Genomic DNA, 19870 nt, shown 5'->3' with positions numbered 1-19870 from the left:
GTGGGCACCATCTAGTTCTTCTGGTCTCAAGATGATGTAGACTCTGGTTCATGTGGCCCTTTCTGTCTCTTGGGCTCGTAATTGCCTTGTGTCCTTGGTGTTCTTCATTCTCCATTGCTGCAGGTGGGTTGAGACCAATTGATGCATCTTAGATGGCCACTTGCTAGCATTTAAGACCCAGATGCTGCTCTCCAAAGTGCCATGTAGAATATTTTCTTAATAGATTTTATTATGCCCATTGACTTAGATGTCCCCTGAAACCATTGTCCCTAAACCCCCACCCCTGCTACACTGGTCTTCGAAGCATTCAGTTTAATCAGGAAACTTCTTTGCTTTTGGTTTAGTCCAGTTGTGCTGACCTCTCCTGTATTGTGTGTTGTCTTTCCCTTTACCTAAAATAGTTCTTATCAACAGCCTAATTAGTGAATACCCATCTCCCTCCCTCTGTCCCTCCCCTCTGTCCTAACCATCAAAGAATATTTTCTTCTCTCTTTAAACTATTTCTCGAGTTCAGTGATCTCATAAAATATTTGTCCTTTTGCAACTGAATAATTTCACACAGCATAATGCCTTCCAGATTCCTCCATGTTATGAAATGTTTCACGGATTCATCACTGTTCTTTATCGATGCATAGTATTCCATTGTGCGAATATACCAGAATATACCACAATTAATTTACCCATTCATCGTTGATGGGAACCTTGGTTGCTTCCATCTTTTTGCTATTGTAAACAGTGTTGCAATGAACATGTGAGTCCATATATTAGTTTGTATAAAGGCTATGATTTCTCTAGGATATATTCCAAGGAGTGGGATTACTGGATCATCTGGTAGTTCTATTTCTAGCTTTTTAAGGAAGTGCGAAATCAATTTCCAAAGTGGTTGTACCATATTATATTCCCACCAGCAGTGTATAAGTGTTCCAGTCTCTCCACAACCTCTCCAACATTTATTATTTTGTGGTTTTTAGATTAATGCCAGCCTTGTTGGAGTGAGACAGAATCTCATTGTAGTCTTGATTTGCATTTCTCTAATGGCTAATGATCGTGAGCATTTCTTTAGCTACCTGAATGTCTTCTTTAGTGAAGTGTCTGTTCATACATTTTGCCCATTTTTAAATTGGGTTATTTGTCTTTTTGAAGTTGAGTTTTTGCAGTATCATGTAGATTTTAGAGATGAGGCGCTGATCAGAAATGTCATAGCTAAAAACTTTTTCCTAGTCTTTAGGTAATCTTTTTATTCTTTTGGTGAAGTCATTGGATGAGCATAGGTGTTGGATTTTTAGGAGCTTCCAGTTATCCAGTTTCTCTTTGGCATTGTTAGTAATGTTTTGTATACTGTTTATGCCATGTATTAGGGCTCTTAACGTCCCTATTTTTTCTTCCACGATCTTTATCGTTTTGGATTTTATATTTAGGTCTTTGATCCATTTTGAGCTTGTTTTTGTGCATGGAGTGAGGTATGGGTCTTGTTTCATTTTTTTGCTGATGGATATCCAGTTATGCCAGCACCATTTTTTAAAAAGACTGTCTTTTCCCCATTTAACTGTTTTGGGGCCTTTGTCAAATATCAACTGCTCATGTGTGGATGGATTTGTGTCTGAATTCTCAATTCTGTTCCATTGGTCTATGCATCTGTTGTATCAGTACTAGGCTGTTTTGACTACTGTGGTGGTGGAATAGGTTTTAAAATCAGGTAGAGTGTGGCTTCCCACTTTGTTCTTCTTTTTCAGTAATGCTTTACTTATCCAGGGCCTCTTTCCCTTCCATATGAAGTTGGTGATTTTTTTCTCCATCTCATTAAGGAACGTTGTTGGAATTTTAATCAGAATAGCATTAAATCTATAGATTGCTTTTGGTAGAAAAGGCATTTTTACAATGTTAAGTCTTCCTATCCATGAGCAAGGTATGTTTTTCCACTTACATAGGTCTCTTTTGGTTTCTTGCAGAAGTGTTTTGTAGTTTTCTTTGTATAAGTCTTTTACATCTCTGGTAAGATTTATTCCTAAGTATTTTATCTTCTTGGGGGCTACTGTAATCGTTATTGATTTGGTGATTTCCTCTTCAATGTTCTTTCTGTTGGTGTAGAGGAATCCAACTGATTTTTGTATGTTTATCTTGTATCCTGATGCTCTGCTGAGCTATTAGTTTCAGTAGTTTTCTTGAGGATTCTTTAGGGTTTTCTGTGTATAAGATCATGTCATCTGCAAATAGAGATACTTTTACTTCTTCCTTGCCAATCTGGATGCCCTTTATTTCTTTATCTAGCGTAATTGCTCTGGCTAGGACTTCCAGCACAATGTTGAATAAGAGTGGTGATAAAGGTCATCCTTGTCTGGTTCCCGAACTCAAGGGGAATGCTTTCAGACTCTCTCCATTTAGAATGAGGTTGGCTACTAGCTTTGTATAAATGCCCTTTATTATGTTGAGGAATTTTCTATCTATTTCTATATTGCTTAGAGTTTTTTTTATCATAAATAGGTGTTGAACTTTGTCAAATGCCTTTTCTGCATCCATTGATAAAATCATGTGATTCTTGTCTTTTGTTTAATTTACATGATGGATTATATTAGTTGTTTTTCTAACGTTGAACCATCCCTGCATATTTGGTATAAATCTCACTTGGTCTTGGGAAATTACTTTTTAGATATATTGTTGAATTCTATTGCCTAGAATTTTGTTGAGGATTTTTGCATCCAACTTCATGAGGGTTATATGTCTGCAATTTTCTTTTTTTGTGGTGTCTTTACCTGGTTTTGGTATCAGGGACATGCTGGCTTCTTAGAATAAGTTTGGGAGAATTCCATCCTATTCTATATTCTGAAATACTTTTAGTAGTCATGGTGTTAACTCTTCTATGAAAATTTGGTGGAACTCTGCAGTGAAGCTGCCCAGGACAGGGTTTTTTTTTGTTGTTGGGAGTTTTTTGATTACCTTTTTAATCTCTTCTTTTGTTATTGGTCTATTTAGTTGTTCTACCTCTGTTTTTGTTACCTCTGTTTTTGTTAGTTTATGTAGGTAGCGTGTTTCTAGGAATTTATCCATTTCTTCTAGGTTTTCAAATTTGTTAGAGTACAATTTTTCCCAGTAATCTGATATAATTCTTTAAATTTCAGTAGGGTCTGTTGTAATATCGCCCATCTCATTTCTTACTCGGGTTATTTGCTTCCTCTCCTGTTTTTCTTTTGTCAGTTTGGCCAATGGTTTATCAATTTTGTTAATTTTTTCAAAGAACTAGCTTTTGGTCTTGTTAATTCTTTCAATTGTTTTTCTGTTTTCTATTTCATTTAATTTTGCTCTAATTTTTATTATTTGCTTTCTCCTGATGCTATAGGGTCGCTATGAGCCATAATCGACTTGACGGCGCTGGGTTTGGATTTTTTTTTTTGGTGCTGGAGTGTTTCTTTTGTTGTACTTTTTCTATTTGTGCAAGTTGTAGTGATAATCCTTTGATTTGGGGACTTTCTTCTTTTGGTATGTGTGCATTCATTGATATAAATTGACCTCTGAGCACTGCTTTTGCTGTGTCCCAAAGGTTCTGATAGGAACTGTTTTCATTCTCATTAGCTTCTATGAATTTCTCTACTCCATCCTTAATGTCTTCTGTAATTCAGTCTTTTCTGAGCAGGGTATTTTTCAGTTTCCAAGTGTTTGATTTCTTTTCCCTGCTTTTTCTGTTATTGATTTCAACTTTTATGGCCTTATGGTCAGAGAAGATGCTTTGTAATATATCAATGTTTTGGGTTCTGCTAAGGCTTGTTTTATGACCTAATATGTGGTCTATTCTAGAGAATGTTCCATGTGCACTAGAAAAGAAAGTATACTTGGCTACTGTTGGGTGGAGTGTTCTGTATATGTCTATGAGGTCAAGTTGGTTGATTGTGGCATTTAGATCTTCCGTGTCTTTATTGAGCTTCTTTCTGGATGTCCTGTCCTTCACCGAAAGTGGTGTGTTGAAGTCCCCTACTATTACTGTGGAGCTTTTATTTCACTTTTCAATGCTGTTAGAGTTTGTTTTATATATCTCACAGCCCTATCATTGGGTGCATAAATATTTAATATGGTTATATCCTCCTGGTATATTGTCCCTTTAATCATTATATAGTGTCCTTCCTTATCGTTTATGGTGGATCTAACTTTAAAGTCTATATTGTCAGAAATTAATATTGCCATTCCTGCTCTATTTTGATTGTTGTTTGCTTGATATGTTTTTTTCCATCCTTTGAGTTTTAGTTATTTTGTGTCTCTAAGTCTAAGGTTGGAAACCCTAGTGGTGTAGTGGTTAAATGCTACGGCATCTTACCAGAGGGTCAGCAGATCGAATCCACCAGGCGCTCCTCAGAAACTCCATGGAGCAGTTCTAGTCTCTCCTATAGAGTCATTATGAGTCAGAATCGACTCGACGGCACTGGGTTTGGTTTTGGTTTTAAGTCTAAGGTGTGTCTCTTGTAGGCAGCATATAGAGGGATCATATTTTTTAATCCACTCTGCCACTCTCTGTCTTTTTATTGGTGCATTTAGTCCTTTTAGATTCAGCATAATTATGGATAGGTATGAGTTTAATGTTGTCATTTTGATGCCTTTTTTGTGTGTTGTTGACAGTTTCTTTTTCCCACTTAATTTTTTGCGGTGGGTAGTTTATCTTTATGTATTTTCTTTTCCCCATATTCGTTGTTGTTGATTTTGTTTCTGCTGAGTCTCTATGTTTTACTTGTGTTTTATTTTGATACGTAGGATCGTTTTCCTCCTTTGTGGTTACCTTAATATTTACCCCTATTTTTCTAAATTTAAACCCAGCTTTTATTTCTTGTATCACGTTGTCTTCCTCTCCATATGAAAGAACTGTGACTACATTTCTTATTCCCTCTCTATCGTTTTAATGTTGTCTTCTTTTACATAATAACATCGCTGTTTCCGTGTTTTGAGCATTTTTTAATCTTGATTTATTTTGGGGATTTCCCTGTCTCAGTTGACATCTGATTGTTCTGTCCAGTATTTTAGTCTTGTGTTGATACCTGATATTATTTATTTTCTAACCAAAGAAGCCCCTTTAGTATTTCTTCTAGTTTTGGTTTGGCTTTAAACCCCTAAACTTCTGTTTAACTGGAAATGTACTAATTTCACCTTCATATCTGAGAGACAGTTTTGCCGGATATATGATTCCTGGCTGGCAATTTTTTTCCTTCAAAGCTTTATATAAGTCATCCCATTGCCTTCTTGCCTGCATGGTTTCTGCTGAGTAGTCCTAGTTTATTCTTATTGACTCTCCTTTGTAGGTGACTTTCTTTTATCCCTAGCTGCTCTTAAAATTCTCTCTTTATCTTTGGTTTTGGCAAGTTTGATTATAATATATCTTTGTGTCTTTCTTTTATAAAATCCACCTTATGTGGACTGCAGTGAGCATCTTGGATAGATATCTTCTCATCTTTCATGATATCAGGGAAGTTTTCTGCCAACAAATCTTCAACAATTCTCTCTGTATTTTCTGTTATCCCTCCCTGTTCTGGGTCTCCAATCACCTGTAGGTTATTCCTTTTGATAGAGTCCCACATATTTCTTAAGTTTTCTTCATTTTTAAAAATTCTTTTATCTGATTTTTCTTCAGATATATTGGTGCCAAGTACTTTATCTTCAAGTTCACAAATTCTGCCTTCGACTTGCTCAATTCTGCTCCTCTGACTTTCTATTGAGTTGTCTAATTCTGTAATTTTATTGTTAATCTTCTGAATTTCTGATTGCTGTCTGTGGATTTTTCCAGTTTATTAAATTTTTCATTATATTCCTGAATAAACTTTTTAATTTCTTCAACTGCTTTGTCTGTGTGTTCCTTGGTTTTTTCTGCATATTGCCTGATTTCCTTCCTGATGTCTTGAAGGGTTCTGTATATTAATCTTTTGTATTCTGCATCCAGTAATTTCAGGAAGCCAGTTTCATCTAGAAGATCTCTTGATTCTTTGTTTTGAGAGCTTGTTGAGATCTTGGTCTGCTTCTTTATGTGATTTGATATTGTCTGTTGTCTCCAAGCCATCTATAAGTTATTGTATTAGTTTATTTTATGTTTGCTTTTTTTTTTTTTTTTACTGTGTCATAGCTTCTTGCTTTGTTTTGTTTTGATATGCCCAAATGGGTTTCTTGAGTGAGCTAGCTTGATTAGTTTTGTCTTTGGAGCTCTGACATCCTGTCCCTAGATGGGTAGAACTGTTATCTGGTATATCAGCCTAGGAGTCCATTCACTTTTCTTGTATGAATTCAGCTCAGTTGTCCAGGTATCTTATCATCAAGTGTGTGTTACAGGCTCTGTCCTACAGTCTTAGAGGGGCAGGGTTGATTGGTGTAGGTACTGGCATCTGTTTGCAGCAGGTGGCCATGCTCTGAACAAGGCGGGGGCTAAGAATTATCCCCCAAGTGTCTCTGAGGAAAGCGTGTCCCTCTTCCTTAGAGTGCACAGGTGGGTGAGTTCTACAGATAGACCATGGGCACCCAAAGTTTTTGGTTTGAAGGACTGGGAGATACCAGTTATCTTTGGACCCTTGTCACGGGTGGCTGGGTGACCTGAGTGAAGCCACCAGTCCTTAGGTCCCTGATGTGGGTAGGTGAGGACCCTATTTAATAGGCAAAGTGGTTTCAAACATCAAACACCCAAATTTTCACCGCACAGCTTAAACAGTTGTAGTATGCCAGGAGGGCCTATTCTCCTGAAATAGGCCCACAGAGGTCCATGCAGTGGGGAAAGGTACTCAAAGTCCATGGACCATTTATGCCTGGGCAGAAGACACTTCTGTCCTGAGGTCCCCTGTTTAGTGGAACTGGCAAATTATCTTTTCCCTGAATTGCAAATTTATTCCTTCTCCAAGCCAGAGGATGGCTCTAGTGCTCAACAGGGCCTATCTCAGGCCCAGGGAAATCAACAACCATTGAAGCCAGCTTGGGGGCCGGGGGCACAGTCAAATATACACAAGTACTTAGTTTTTGCTGAGAGCGCCATTCTCCCCTGGTTCCAGATGCAGGAGTAGGCTGTGTGGCTGGCTGCTTCTCCCTGGGGAAACTGTGGCCAAACACTAGTGTCAGCCTGCTGCAGCTGCTTCTGGGAAAGTTGCCTGAGGGCTCCCGGCTTTTCAGACTCGGTTACTCCTCTCCACTGCTGAACCGTCTCTTCCTCCCCCTGCCGCTCAATTCATTTTCTAAATTTGCCTTTGATGTTCAGGGATCCTAGCTTGTCATAAATATTCTTGTTTCACTTGTTTTTTCGTATCTTTCCTGTAAAAGGGCTCACCGGAAGCTTCCGACTATTCCGCCATCTTGGCCTCGCTTCAGGCTGTTGGAATTTTGATGTCATTGTTTTAAATTTATTGATTACTTGATATAATATTGATATCTTGAAAACATTAATTGTTCCAATCCATGAGAGTGGAATATCTATCAATTTATTTGGATTATTTTTTATTTCCTTCGGTAATGATTTATAATCTTCATTATACAGGTCTTTCACCTCCCTTGTTAAATTTTCCTAGGTATTTTATTCTTTTAGATACTATTGTAAATGAAATTGCTTCCTTAATTTCCTTTTCAGGCATCAGTTCTGATGTATAATAATCCTACTGACTTTTGTCAGTTAACTTTTTATATTACCACTTTACTTTATTCATTATCTCTAATATCTTTCTTGTGAATTATTTGAGATCTTGTATATATTGGATCATGTCTTCTTCAAAAAGAGATAGTTATATTTCATTCTTCCCAATTTGGATACCTTTTCTTTCTTTTTCTTGCCTATTTGCTCTAGCTAGAACTTCCAGTAAAACGTTGAATAGCAGTGTTGAGACGTGGCATCTTTTTTTTGGTTTCTGATCTTAATAGGAAAGATCTCAGTCTTTTTTATTGAGTTTGATGTTACCTATGGGTTTTTCATAAATGCCCTTTATCAAATTGAGAAATTTCTCTTCTCTTCCTATCTGCTGGGTGCTTTTAACATGAGAGGATGTTGGATTTTGTTTAAAGCCTTGCTTGTGTTAATTGAGATGATGATGTTCTGTTCCTTTCTTCTATTACTATGGTGCATTGCATTGATTAATTGTCTAGCATTGAACCACCCTTGTATTCCTGGCATAAATCTCACTTGATCATGGTGCACAATCCTTTGAATTTACTTTCTGATTTAGTTTGCTAGTATTTGAGTATTTTTGCATCTGCCCTTGTTAGGAATATTGGTCTGTAGTTTTCTTTTTTTGTGATATCTTTGTCTGGTTTTATTTTCATGGTAAGGGTAGCCTCATAGAATTAGTAGGGGAGTGTTCCCTCCTCTTCCATTTTTTGGAAAAGTTTAAGAAAGATTGGCATCAATTCTGTAAGTTTTTGGTAGAATTCCCCAGTGAAGCCATCTGCTCCTGGACTTTTCTTTTTGGGAAGTTTTTTGATTGTTGCTTAAAAAAAAAAATTTTACCCTCTTGTAAAAATATAAAGAACACAACATTTGCCAATTCAATGTTTTTAATGTGTACAGTTCAATAAAACCAATTACATCAATCATGCACAATTATCACCAATATCTGCTGCCAAATTTTCTATTCCCATAAACAAAATCTCTGTGGTACCTAAACTGTGATTCCTTCCTACCCCCATCCCTCCAACCTCTGGTAACCTAATCACTTTATCTTTGCCTCTTCCATATATTTCATGTTAATGAAATCATACAATATTTGTCCTTTTGTGATTGAATAATTTCACTCAGCATAGTGTTTTCAAGGTCCATACATGCTGTGGCATGTATCAGGACTTCATTTCTCTATGGCAGAGTAACATTCCATTGTATGTATTTTGTTCATCAATTCATTTGTTGATGCACATTTGGATAGTTTCCACCTTTAGACTATCCGAACTACTGCTGCAATAAACACTGTTGTACGTATGTCTGTTTGCATTGTTGCTTTCAGGTCTGTGGGGTATGTAAGTAGGTGTGACACTGCTTGCTCATATGGTAGCACTATGTTTAACTTTTTGAGGAACTGCTAAACTTTTTTCTATAGCAGCTGTAACATTCAGCATTCCTAACAACAATGTGTGTTGCTGTGATGCTGGAAGCTATGCCACCGGTATCAAGATACCAGCAGGGTCACCCATGGAGCACAGGTTTCAGCTGAGCTTCCAGACTAAGACAGACTAGGAAGAAGGACCTGGCAGTCTACTTCTGAAAATCATTAGCCAGGGAAAACGTTATGAATAGCAGTGGAACATTGCCTGATATAGGGCTGGAAGATGAGCCCCCCCAGGTTGGAAGGCACTCAAAAGATGACTGGGGAAGAGCTGCCTCCCCAAAGTAGAGTCAACCTTAATGACGTGGATGGAGTAAAGCTTTCGGGACCTTCATTTGCTGATGTGGCATGACTCAAAATGAGAAGAAACAGCTGCAAACACCCATTAATAATCGGAACCTGGAATGTATGAAGCATAAATCTAGGAAAATTGGAAATCATCAAAAATGAAATGGAACGCATAAACATCGATATCCTAGGCATTAGTGAGCTGAAATGGACTGGTATTGGCTGTTTTGAATTGGACAATCATATAGTCTACTATGCTGGGAATGACAACTCAAAGAGGAATGGTGTTGCATTCATCGTGAAAAAGAACATTTCAAGATCTATCCTGAAGTACAATGCTGTCAGTGATAGGATAATATCCATACTCCTACAAGGAAGACCAGTTAATACGACTGTTATTCAAATTTACACACCAACCACTAGGGCCAAAGATGAAGAAATAGAAGATTTTTATCAGCTGCTAGAGTCTGAAATTGATCAAACATGCAATCAAGATGCATTGATAATTACTGGCTATTGGAATGCGAGAGTTGGAAACAAAGAAGAAGGATCAGTAGTTGGAAAATATGGCCTTGGTGACAGAAACAATGCTGGAGATCGAATGATAGAATTTTGCAAGACCAAAGACTTCTCCATTGCAAATACCTTCTTTCACCAACATAAACGGCAACTATACACATGGACCTCGCCAGATGGAACACACAGAAATCAAATTGACTACACCTGTGGAAAGAAACGATGAAAAAGCTCAATACCATCAGTCAGAACAAGGGCAGGGGCCAACTGTGGAACAGACCATCAATTGCTCATATGCAAGTTTAGGCTGAAACTGAAGACAATCAGAGCAAGTACATGAGAGCCAAAATATGACCTTGAGTATATCCCACCTGAATTTAGAAACCATCTGAAGAATAGATTTGATGCATTGAACACTAGTGACCGAAGACCAGACGAGTTGTGGAATGACATCAAGGACATCATCCATGAAGAAAGCAAGAGGTCACTAAAAAGACAGGAAACAAAGAAAAGACCAAGATGGATGTCAGATGAGATTCTGAAACTTGCTCTTGAGCGTTGAGCAGCTAAAGCAAAAGAAAGAATTGATGAAGTAAAAGAACTGAACAGAAGATTTCAAAGGGCCTCTCGAGAAGACAAAGTAAAGTACTATAATGACATGTGCAAAGGGCTGGAGATGGAAAACCAAAAGGGAAGAACATGCTCAGCGTTTCTCAAGATGAAAGAACTGAAGAAAAAATTCAAGCCTCAAGTTGCAATAGTGAAGGATTCCATGGGGAAAATATTAAACGATGCAGGAAGCATCAAAAGAAGATGGAAGGAATACACAGAGTCATTATACCAAAAAGAATTAGTCAATATTCAATCATTTCAAGAGGTGGCATATGATTAGGAACCGATGGTACTGAAGGAAGAAGTCCAAGCTGCTCTAAAGGCATTGGCAAAAAACAAGGCTCCAGAAATTGATGGAATATCAATTGAGATGTTTCAACAAATGGCTGCAGCGCTGGAGGTGCTCACTCGTCTATGCCAAGAAATATGGAAAACAGCTTCCTGGCCAACTGACTTGAAGAGATCCATATTTATGCCTATTCCCAAGAAAGGTGATCCAACCAAATGTGGAAATTATAGAACGATATCATTAATAACCCACGCAAGCAAAATTTTGCTGAAGATCATTCAAAACCGGCTGCAGCAGTATATCGACAGGGAACTGCCAGAAATTCAGGCTGGTTTCAGAAGAGGACATTGAACCAGGGATATCATTGCTGATGTCAGATGGATCCTGGCTGAAAGCAGAGAATACCAGAAGGATGTTTACCTGTGTTTTATTGACTATGCAAAGGCATTCAACTGTGTGGGTCGTAACAAACTATGGATAACACTGCGAAGAATGGGAATTCCAGAACACTTAACTGTGCTCATGAGGAACCTTTACATAGATCAAGAATCAGTTGTTCAGACAGAACGAGGGGATACTGATTGGTTTAAAGTCAGGAAAGGTGTGTGTCGGGGTTGTATTCTTTCACCATACCTATTTAATCTGTATGCTGAGCACATAATCCGAGAAGCTGGACTATATGAACAAGAACGGGGCATCAGGATTGGAGGAAGACTCATTATCAACCTGCTTTATGCAGATGACACAACCTTGCTTGCTGAAAGTGAAGAGGACTTGAAGCACTTACTAATGAAGATCAGAGACCACAGCCTTCAGTATGGTTTACGCCTCAACATAAAGAAAACAAAAATCCTCACAACTGGATCAATGAGCAACATCATGATAAATGGAGAAAAGATAGAAGTTGTCAAGCATTTCATTTTACTTGGATCCACAATCAACAGCCATGGAAGTAGCAGTCAAGAAATCAACAGACGCATTGCATTGGACAAATCTGCTGCAAAGGACCTCTTCAAAGTTTTGAAGAGCAAAGATGTCACCCTGAAGACTAAGGTGCACCTGACCCAGGCCATGGTATTTTCAATCACATCATATGCATGTGAAAGCTGGACAATGAATAAGGAAGACCGAAGAAGAATTGACGACTTTGAATTGTGGCGTTGGTGAAGAATATTGAATATACTATGGACTGCCAAAAGAACGAACAAATCTGTCTTGGAAGAAGTGTGGCCAGAATGCTCCTTAGAGGCAAGGATGGTGACACTGCGTCTGACATACTTTGGACATGTTGTCAAGAGGGATCAGTCGCTGGAGAAGGACATCATGCTTGGCAGAGTACAGAATCAGCAGAAAAGAGGAAGACCCTCAACGAGGTGGATTGACACAGTGGCTTCAACAATGAGCTCAAGCATAACAAGGATTGTAAGGATGGCGCAGGACCCGGCAGTGTTTTGTTCTGTTATGCATAGGGTCGCTATGAGTCGGAACCGACTGGACGGCACCTAACAACACCACCATCAATGGATGAAGGTTCCGATTTTACCACATTCTTCCTAACATTTGTTATTTTCCATTTATTTAAAATCTTGGCCATCCTGGTGGGAGTGAAGTGGTATCTTATTGTGGCCTTCATGTGCATCTCCCTGAAGGCTAACAATGTTGAGTAGCTTTTCATGAGCTTGTTAGCCTTTTTGTATATCCTCTTTGATGAAATGTCTATTTAGATAATTTGCCCATATTCCCATTGCATTATCTTATTCTAATTAAGTTGTAGGAGTCTATATATATATATATATTCTGGATATTAAAACCTTATCTGATATACGGTTCCAAAATTTTTCTCCCCTTGTGTAGGCTTTTTTTTTTTCGCTTTCTGATAAAGTCCTTTAGCATACAGAAGTTTTTAATTTTGATGATACCATTTGTCTATTTTGTCACTTGTTGCTTGTGCTTTCAATGTCATATTTCAGAATCCATTATTCAAGGCTAGGTCCCAAAGCATAACCCCTATGTTTTTTTCCTAAGAGTTTTATGATTTTAGGTCATACCTTTATGTTTGATACATTTTGAGTTAGTTTCTGTATGTGGTGAAAGTTATGAGTCAAACTCCAATCTTTTAAATGTGGAAATACAGTTGTCTTAGCACCATTTATTAAAGAGACAATTCTTTCACCCATTTGATGGATTCAGCACCCTTATTAAAGATTAATTGACCACAGATGCATGAGCTTAACTCTGGACACTCAATTCTATTCATTTGGTCTATATGTCTATCATCATACAAGTACCAGACTGTTTTGATTACTGTAGATTTATAATATGTTTTGATATCAGGAAGTTAAAACATTTTGTTTTGTTTTCCTTTTCATGATTGCTTTGATATTTGAGGACTGGCTTTTCCAATTTTATAAAGAGATTGTTGACACTTCGATAGGAGTGCATTGAATTTATAGATTGCTTTCCATAGTATTGACATCTTGACAATATTGAGTCTTCTGATCCATGAGCATTAAGTGTCCTTCCATTTATTTAGGTCATCTTTAATTTCTTTTAGTAATGTTTTATAGTTTTCTGTGTACAAGTATTTTAATTCCTTGGTTAATTTATTCCTGGGTATTTTAGTCTTTTAGATGCTATTGCAAATGGGATTGTTTTCTTAATTTCTTTTTCGGCTTGTTTATTTCTGATGTAAAAGCCCAACTTTTAAAAAAATTTTACTGTGCTTTAGGTAAAAGTTTATAGCTCAAGTTAGTTTCTCATTTAAAAATTTATACACATACTGTTTTATGCCATTTGCTGCAACCTTCACAATGTGACAGCATGCTTCCCCTCTCCACCCCAGGTTCCCTGTGTGCATTCGTCCACTTCCTGTCCCTTCCTGCCTTCTTGTCTTGCTTTTGGGCAGCAGTAACCCATTTGGTATTGTATATTTGATTGAACTAACAAGCACGTTCCTCACGGATATTACTGTTTTTTTTTTATAGGCCTGTGTAATTTTTGTAAACATAGAGAAAACAAAAATCCTCACAACTGGACCAATAAGCAACATCATAATAAATGGAGAAAAGATTGAAGTTGCCAAGGATTTAATTTCACTTGGATTCACAATCATCACCCATGGAAACAGCAGTCTAGAAATCAAAAGATGCATTGCATTGGCCAAATCTGCTGCAAAAGACCTCTTTAAAGTGTTGAAAATCAAAGATGTCACCTTGAAGACTAAGGTGCACTGACCCAAGCCATGATGTTTTCAATCACCTCATGTGCATGTGAAAGCTGGATGATGAATAAGGAAGACCAAAGAAGAATTGATGCTTTTGAATTGTGGTGTTGGAGAAGAATATTGAATATACCATGAAATGCCAAAAGAATGAACAAACCTGTCTTGAAAGAAGTACAACCAGAATGCTCCTTAGAAGCAAGGATGGTGAGACTACCTCTCACATACTTTGGACACGTTATCAGGAGGGATCGGTTCCTGGAGAAGGACATTGTGCTTGGTAAAGTAGAGGGTCAGGAAAAATAAAGGAAGACTCTCAATGAGATGGATTGACACGGTGGCTGCAACAATGGGTTTAACCATAACAACGATTATGAGGATGGCGCAGGACCAAGCAGTGTTTCGTTCTGTTGTACATAGGGTCACTGACTCAATGGCACCTGACAACAACAACAACCACTCTTCGGGAGTGGTTTCAGTTCTGAGTTATCAGAATGTCCAAGGGCTATCATCTCAGGAGTTCCTCCAGTCTCTGTCAGACCAGTAAGTATGGTCTTTTGTCGTGAATTTGAATTTTGTTCTACGTTTTTCTCCTTCTCTGTCTGGGACTCTGTTGTGATTTCTGTCATAGTGGTTGGTGGTGGTAGGTGGGCACCACCAAGTTCTCCTGAGCTCAGGCTGCTGGAGGCTCTGGTTCATGTGGTCCTTTGGTCCCTTGGGCTAATATTTTCCTTGTGTTCTTGGTTTTATTCATTCTCCTTTTTTGGGGGTCTATCCTGTGACCAATAGATGTATCTCAGATGGCCACAAGCTGGTACGATCCCAGATGCTACTCACCAAAATGGGATGTAGAACATTTTCTTTATGAACTATATGCCAATTGACCTAGATGTCCCCACAGCTATAGTCCCCAGCTCCAGCAATTTGGTACCCCAAGGTGTTTGGATGTATCTAGGAAACGTCTATGCCTTTGCTTTGGTCAAGTTGTGCTGACATCCCCTATATTGTGTGTTGTACTTCCCTTCACCAAAGTTGGCACTTGTCTACTGTCTAGTTAGTGATTTCCACTCCCTCTCCCTCCCCACTTTTTCTTGAGTTCTTATAATAGTGGTCTCATACAATATTTGTCCTTTTGTGACTGACTTGTTTCACTCAGCCTAATGCCACCCAGAGTTGTGAGATGTATCATAGGTTCATCATTGTTCTTTTTCGTTGCATAGTATTCCACTGTATGTATGTACCATAATTTTTTATCCATTCATCTGTTGATGTGCACTTAGGTTGTTTCCATCTTTTTGCTATTATGAATAATGCTGCAATGAACATGGGTGTGGATATGTCTATTTGTGTGACAGCCCTTACTTCTTTAGGGTAGATTCCTAGGAGTGGAATTGCTGCATCAAATGGTATTTCTATTTGTAGCTCTTTAAGGAAATGCCATATCAATTTCCAAAGTGGTTGTACCATTTTACATTCCCGCCAGCAGTGCATAAGTGTTCCAATCTCCCTGCAACCTCTCCAACGTTAATTTTTTTTTTATCAGTGTCAGTATTTTCAGGGTGAGATGGTACCTTATTGTAGTTTTGATTTACATTTTTCTAATGGCTAAGGATACTGGGAATTTCCTCTTGTGTCTGTTAGCTACCTGAATGTCTTCTTTGGTGAAGTGTGTTCTTATCCTTTGCCCATTTTATAATTGGATTATTTGTCTTTTTGTTATTGAGATGTTGAAATATTTTGTAGATTTTAGAGATCAGGCCTTTGTCAGATATGTTGTAGCCAAAATTTTTTCCCCAGTCTGTATGTTCTCACTTTGCTCTTTTGGTGGTCTTTTGATGAGCATAAGTGTAAATTTTTAGGAGCTCCCGGTTACCTAGCTTACATACTGGTGTTTGTGCATCTTTCATTATGGTTTGTATACTATTTTTTCTTCCATGATCCTTACCATTTTAGGTTTCATATTTAGGTCTTTGATCCATTTTGAGTTAGTTTTTGTGTATGGTGTGAGGTGTGGATCTTGTTTCATCTTTGTACGATGGACATCCAGTAATGCCAGAACCATTTGTTAAAGAGACAGTCTTTTCCCCTCTTAACAGGCTTTGGCCCTTTTTCAAACATCAGCTACTCGTTGTTGGATAAATTTACGTCTGGGTTCTCAATCATCTTCCATCGGTCTACATGTCTATTGTTGTATCACTATCAGGATGTTTTGACTACCATGGCTGTATAATAGTTTCTTAGATCAGGTATTGTAAGGCCTCCCACTTTGGTCTTCTTCAGTAATGCTTTACTTATCCAGGGCTTCTTCCCTTTCCATATAAAGTTGGTAATTTGTTTCTCCACCTTGTTAAAGAATGTTGCTGGAATTTGGATCAGGATTTCATTGTATTCATCCGTTGCTTTGGGTACTATTGACAATTACACAATGTTGAATCTTCCTATCCATGAACATGGCATGTTTTTCCATTTATGTAGGTCTGTTTTGGTTTCTTGCAGTAGTATTTTGTAGTTTTCTTTGTATGGGTCTTTTACTTCCCTGGTTAGATTTATTCCTAAATATTTTATCTTTTTGAGGGCTATTGTAAATGGTATTAGTTGGTGATTTCCTTTTCATAGCTCTCTTTGTTGGTGTAGAAGAATCCAACTGATTTTTGTATGTTAATCTTGTATCAGGTCCAGTGGCTTTCTTGTGGATTCATTGGGGTTTTCTGTATATAAAATCATATCATCTGCGAAAACAGATAGTTATACTTTTCCATACCAATTTGGATGCCCTTTATTTCTTTTTCTTGCCTTTTTCCTCTAGCTGGGACTTCCAGCATGATGTTGAATAAGAGTGGTGATAAAGGGCATCCTTGTCTCTTTCCCATTCCCAAGGGAAATGCTTTCAGTTTCTCCTCACTTAGAATGATGTTGTCTGTTGGTTTTATATAAATGCCCTTTATTATGTCTAGAAATTTCCCTTCTGTTCCTATTTTGCTGATAGTTTTTTACCAGGAAAGGGTGTTGGACTTTGTCAAACCCTCGTCTGTATCAATTGATATGATCATGTGATTTTTTTATTTATGTGGTGGATTACAGTGATTCACTTTCTAATGTTGAACCATCCCTGCATACCTGATATGAATTCCACTTGGCCATGATGTATTATTTTTTTGATATGCTGTTGAATTCTATTGGTGAGAATTTTATTGAGAATTTTCGGGTCTATGTTCAGGATGGATGTTGGTCTGTATTTTTCTTTTATTGTGGTGTCTTTGCCTGGCTTTGGTATCAGAATTATGCTGGCTTCATAGAATTAATTCAGGAACATTCTTTTTCATTTTATGTCTTATATTCCAGTTTAATCTTTTTTAAAAAAATTTTATTGTGCTTTAAGTAAAAGTTTACAAATCAAGTCAGTCTCTCATACAAATATTTATATACACCTTGCTATACACTCCTGGTTGCTCTCCCCCAATGAGACAGCACACTCCTTCTCTCCGCCCTCTATTTTTGTGTCCATTTAGCCAGCTTCTGACTCCCTCCGCCTTCTCATCTCCCCTCTACACAGGAGCTGCCCACATAGTCTCATGTGTCTACTTGATCCAAGAAGCTCATTTTCTATCCCATAGTCCAGTCCAATCCCTGTCTGAAGAGTTGGCTTTGGGAATGGTTACTGTCTTGGGCTAATGGAAGGCCTGGGACCATGACCTCCGAGGTCCTTCTAGTCTCAGTCAGACCATTAAGTCTGGTCTTTTTACGAGAATTTGAGGTCTTCATCCCACTGCTCTCCTGCTCCCTCAGGGTTTCTCTATTATGTTCCCTGTCAGGGCAGTCATCAGTTGTAGCCAGGCACCATCTAGTTCTTCTGGCCTCAGGCTGATATAGTCTCTGGTTTATGTTGCCCTTTCTGTCTCTTGGGCTCATAATTACCTTGTGTCTTTGGTGTTCTTCATTCTCCTTTGCTCCAGGTGGGTTGAGACCAATTGATGCATCTCAGATGGCCGCTTGCTAGTGTTGAAGACCCCAGATGCCACTCTCTAAAGTGTGATGCAGAATGTTTTTTTTAATAGGTTTTATTATGCCAATTGACCTAGATATTCCAGGAATAGTCTTTCCTTTTCTATATTCTGAAATAGTTTGACTAGTATTGGTGTTATGTCTTCCCTGACCATTTGGTAGAATTCTCCAGTGAAGCTGTTCAGGCCAGGGCATTTGGGGGGGGGGGGGCGGGAATTTTCTTTTATTGCCACTTCAATCGTTTTTTTTATGGGTCTGTTTAGTTTTTCTACAGCAGTTTGTATGAGTTTAGGTAAGTAGTGTGTTTCTAGAAGTTGTTCATTTCCTCTGTTGTTGTTGTTGTTAGGTGCCATCAAGGTGGTTCAATCTCATAGTCACTCTATAGGACAGTGTAGAACTGCCCCATGGGGTTTCCAAGGACGGGCTGGTGGATTTGAGCTGCCAACCTTTTGGTTAGCAGCTGAACCCTTAACCACTATGCCACCGGGGCCCCCAGGGTTTCAAAATTTTGGAGTTCAGTTTTTAATAAAAAAAAAATAGTATTCTGTTATTACCCTTTTTATTTCGGTTGGATCTGTTGTGATATCACCCGTCTCATTCTTATTTGTGTTATTTGCTTCCTCTTCTGTTTTTCTTTGATTAGTTTGGCCAATGGTTTGTTTTTGATGATCTTTGCAAAGAACCAGCTTTTGGTCTTGGTGATTCTTTGTATTCTTCTTCTGTTCTCTAGTTCATTTATTACTGCTCTAATTTTATTATTTCTTTCTTCTGGTGACTGAGGGCTTCTTTTGCTGCCCTCTTTCTATTTGTTCCAGTTGTAGCATTAATGTTTTTGGCCCTTTCTTCTTTTTTGATGTGTGTATCTACTGCTATAAATTGACCTCTAAGCACTGCTTTTGCTATGTCCCAAAGGTTTTGGTAAGATGTGCTTTCATTCCCATTTGAGTCTATGAATTTTCTTATTTCATCCACGATTTTTTCTATTACCCAGTAGTTTTTAAGCAAGGTGTTGTTCAGTTTTCATGTATTTGATTTTTTTTGTTCCCGTTATTGATTTCTACTTTTATAGCATTATGAACAGATAAGATGCTTTGTAGTATTTCAGTGTTTTGAGTTTTGTGAAGACTTGCTTTGTGGCCTAAAATGTGGTTTATTCTGCAGAATGTTCCATGTGTGTTGGAAAAGAATGTATACTTTGCTGCTTTTGGGTGGAGTTTTCTGTAAATGTCTGTGAGTTTGAGTTGGTTGACTGTGGCATTTAGATCTTCTTTATCTTTATTGAGTTTCTTTCTAGATGTTTTATCCCTCACCAAAAGTGGTGTGTTGAAGTCTCCTCTTATTATTTTGAATTTTGGCCCTTTCTTCTTCTTGTATGTGTGCATTCATTGATATAATTGGCCTCTGAGCACTGCTTTCACTGTGTCCCAAAGGTTCTGAAAGGAAGTGTTTTCATTCTCATTGGAGTCTATGAATTCCTTCATTCCATCCTTAATTTCTTCTATACTCTGCTCTTTTTTGAGCAAATGGTTGCTCAGTTTCCATGTGTTTAATATCTTTTCCCTGATTTTTCTCTTACTGACTTCCAGTTTATGGCTTTATGGTCAGAGAGAATGCTTTGTAACATTTTGAAGTTTTGGATTCTGTTAAGTCTTGCTTTATGGCCTAATATGTGGTCTATTCTAGAGAATCTTCCATGTGCATTGGAAAAGAAAATATACTTGGCTGCTGTTGGGTGGAGTGTTCTGTATATGGCTATGAGGTCCAGATGGTTGATTGTGGCATTTAGATCTTCTGTGTCTTTGTTGAGCTTCTTTCTGGATGTTCTGTCCTTCACTGAAAGTGGTGTGTTGAAGTCTCCTACTGTTATTGTGGAGCTGTCTATCTTGCTTTTCAATGCTGTTAGAGTTTGTTTTA

The sequence above is a fragment of the Loxodonta africana genome, chromosome X (assembly GCF_030014295.1).
Source record: "Loxodonta africana isolate mLoxAfr1 chromosome X, mLoxAfr1.hap2, whole genome shotgun sequence".
Lineage (NCBI taxonomy): Eukaryota > Metazoa > Chordata > Mammalia > Proboscidea > Elephantidae > Loxodonta > Loxodonta africana.
This window is presented reverse-complemented; position numbering follows the sequence as displayed.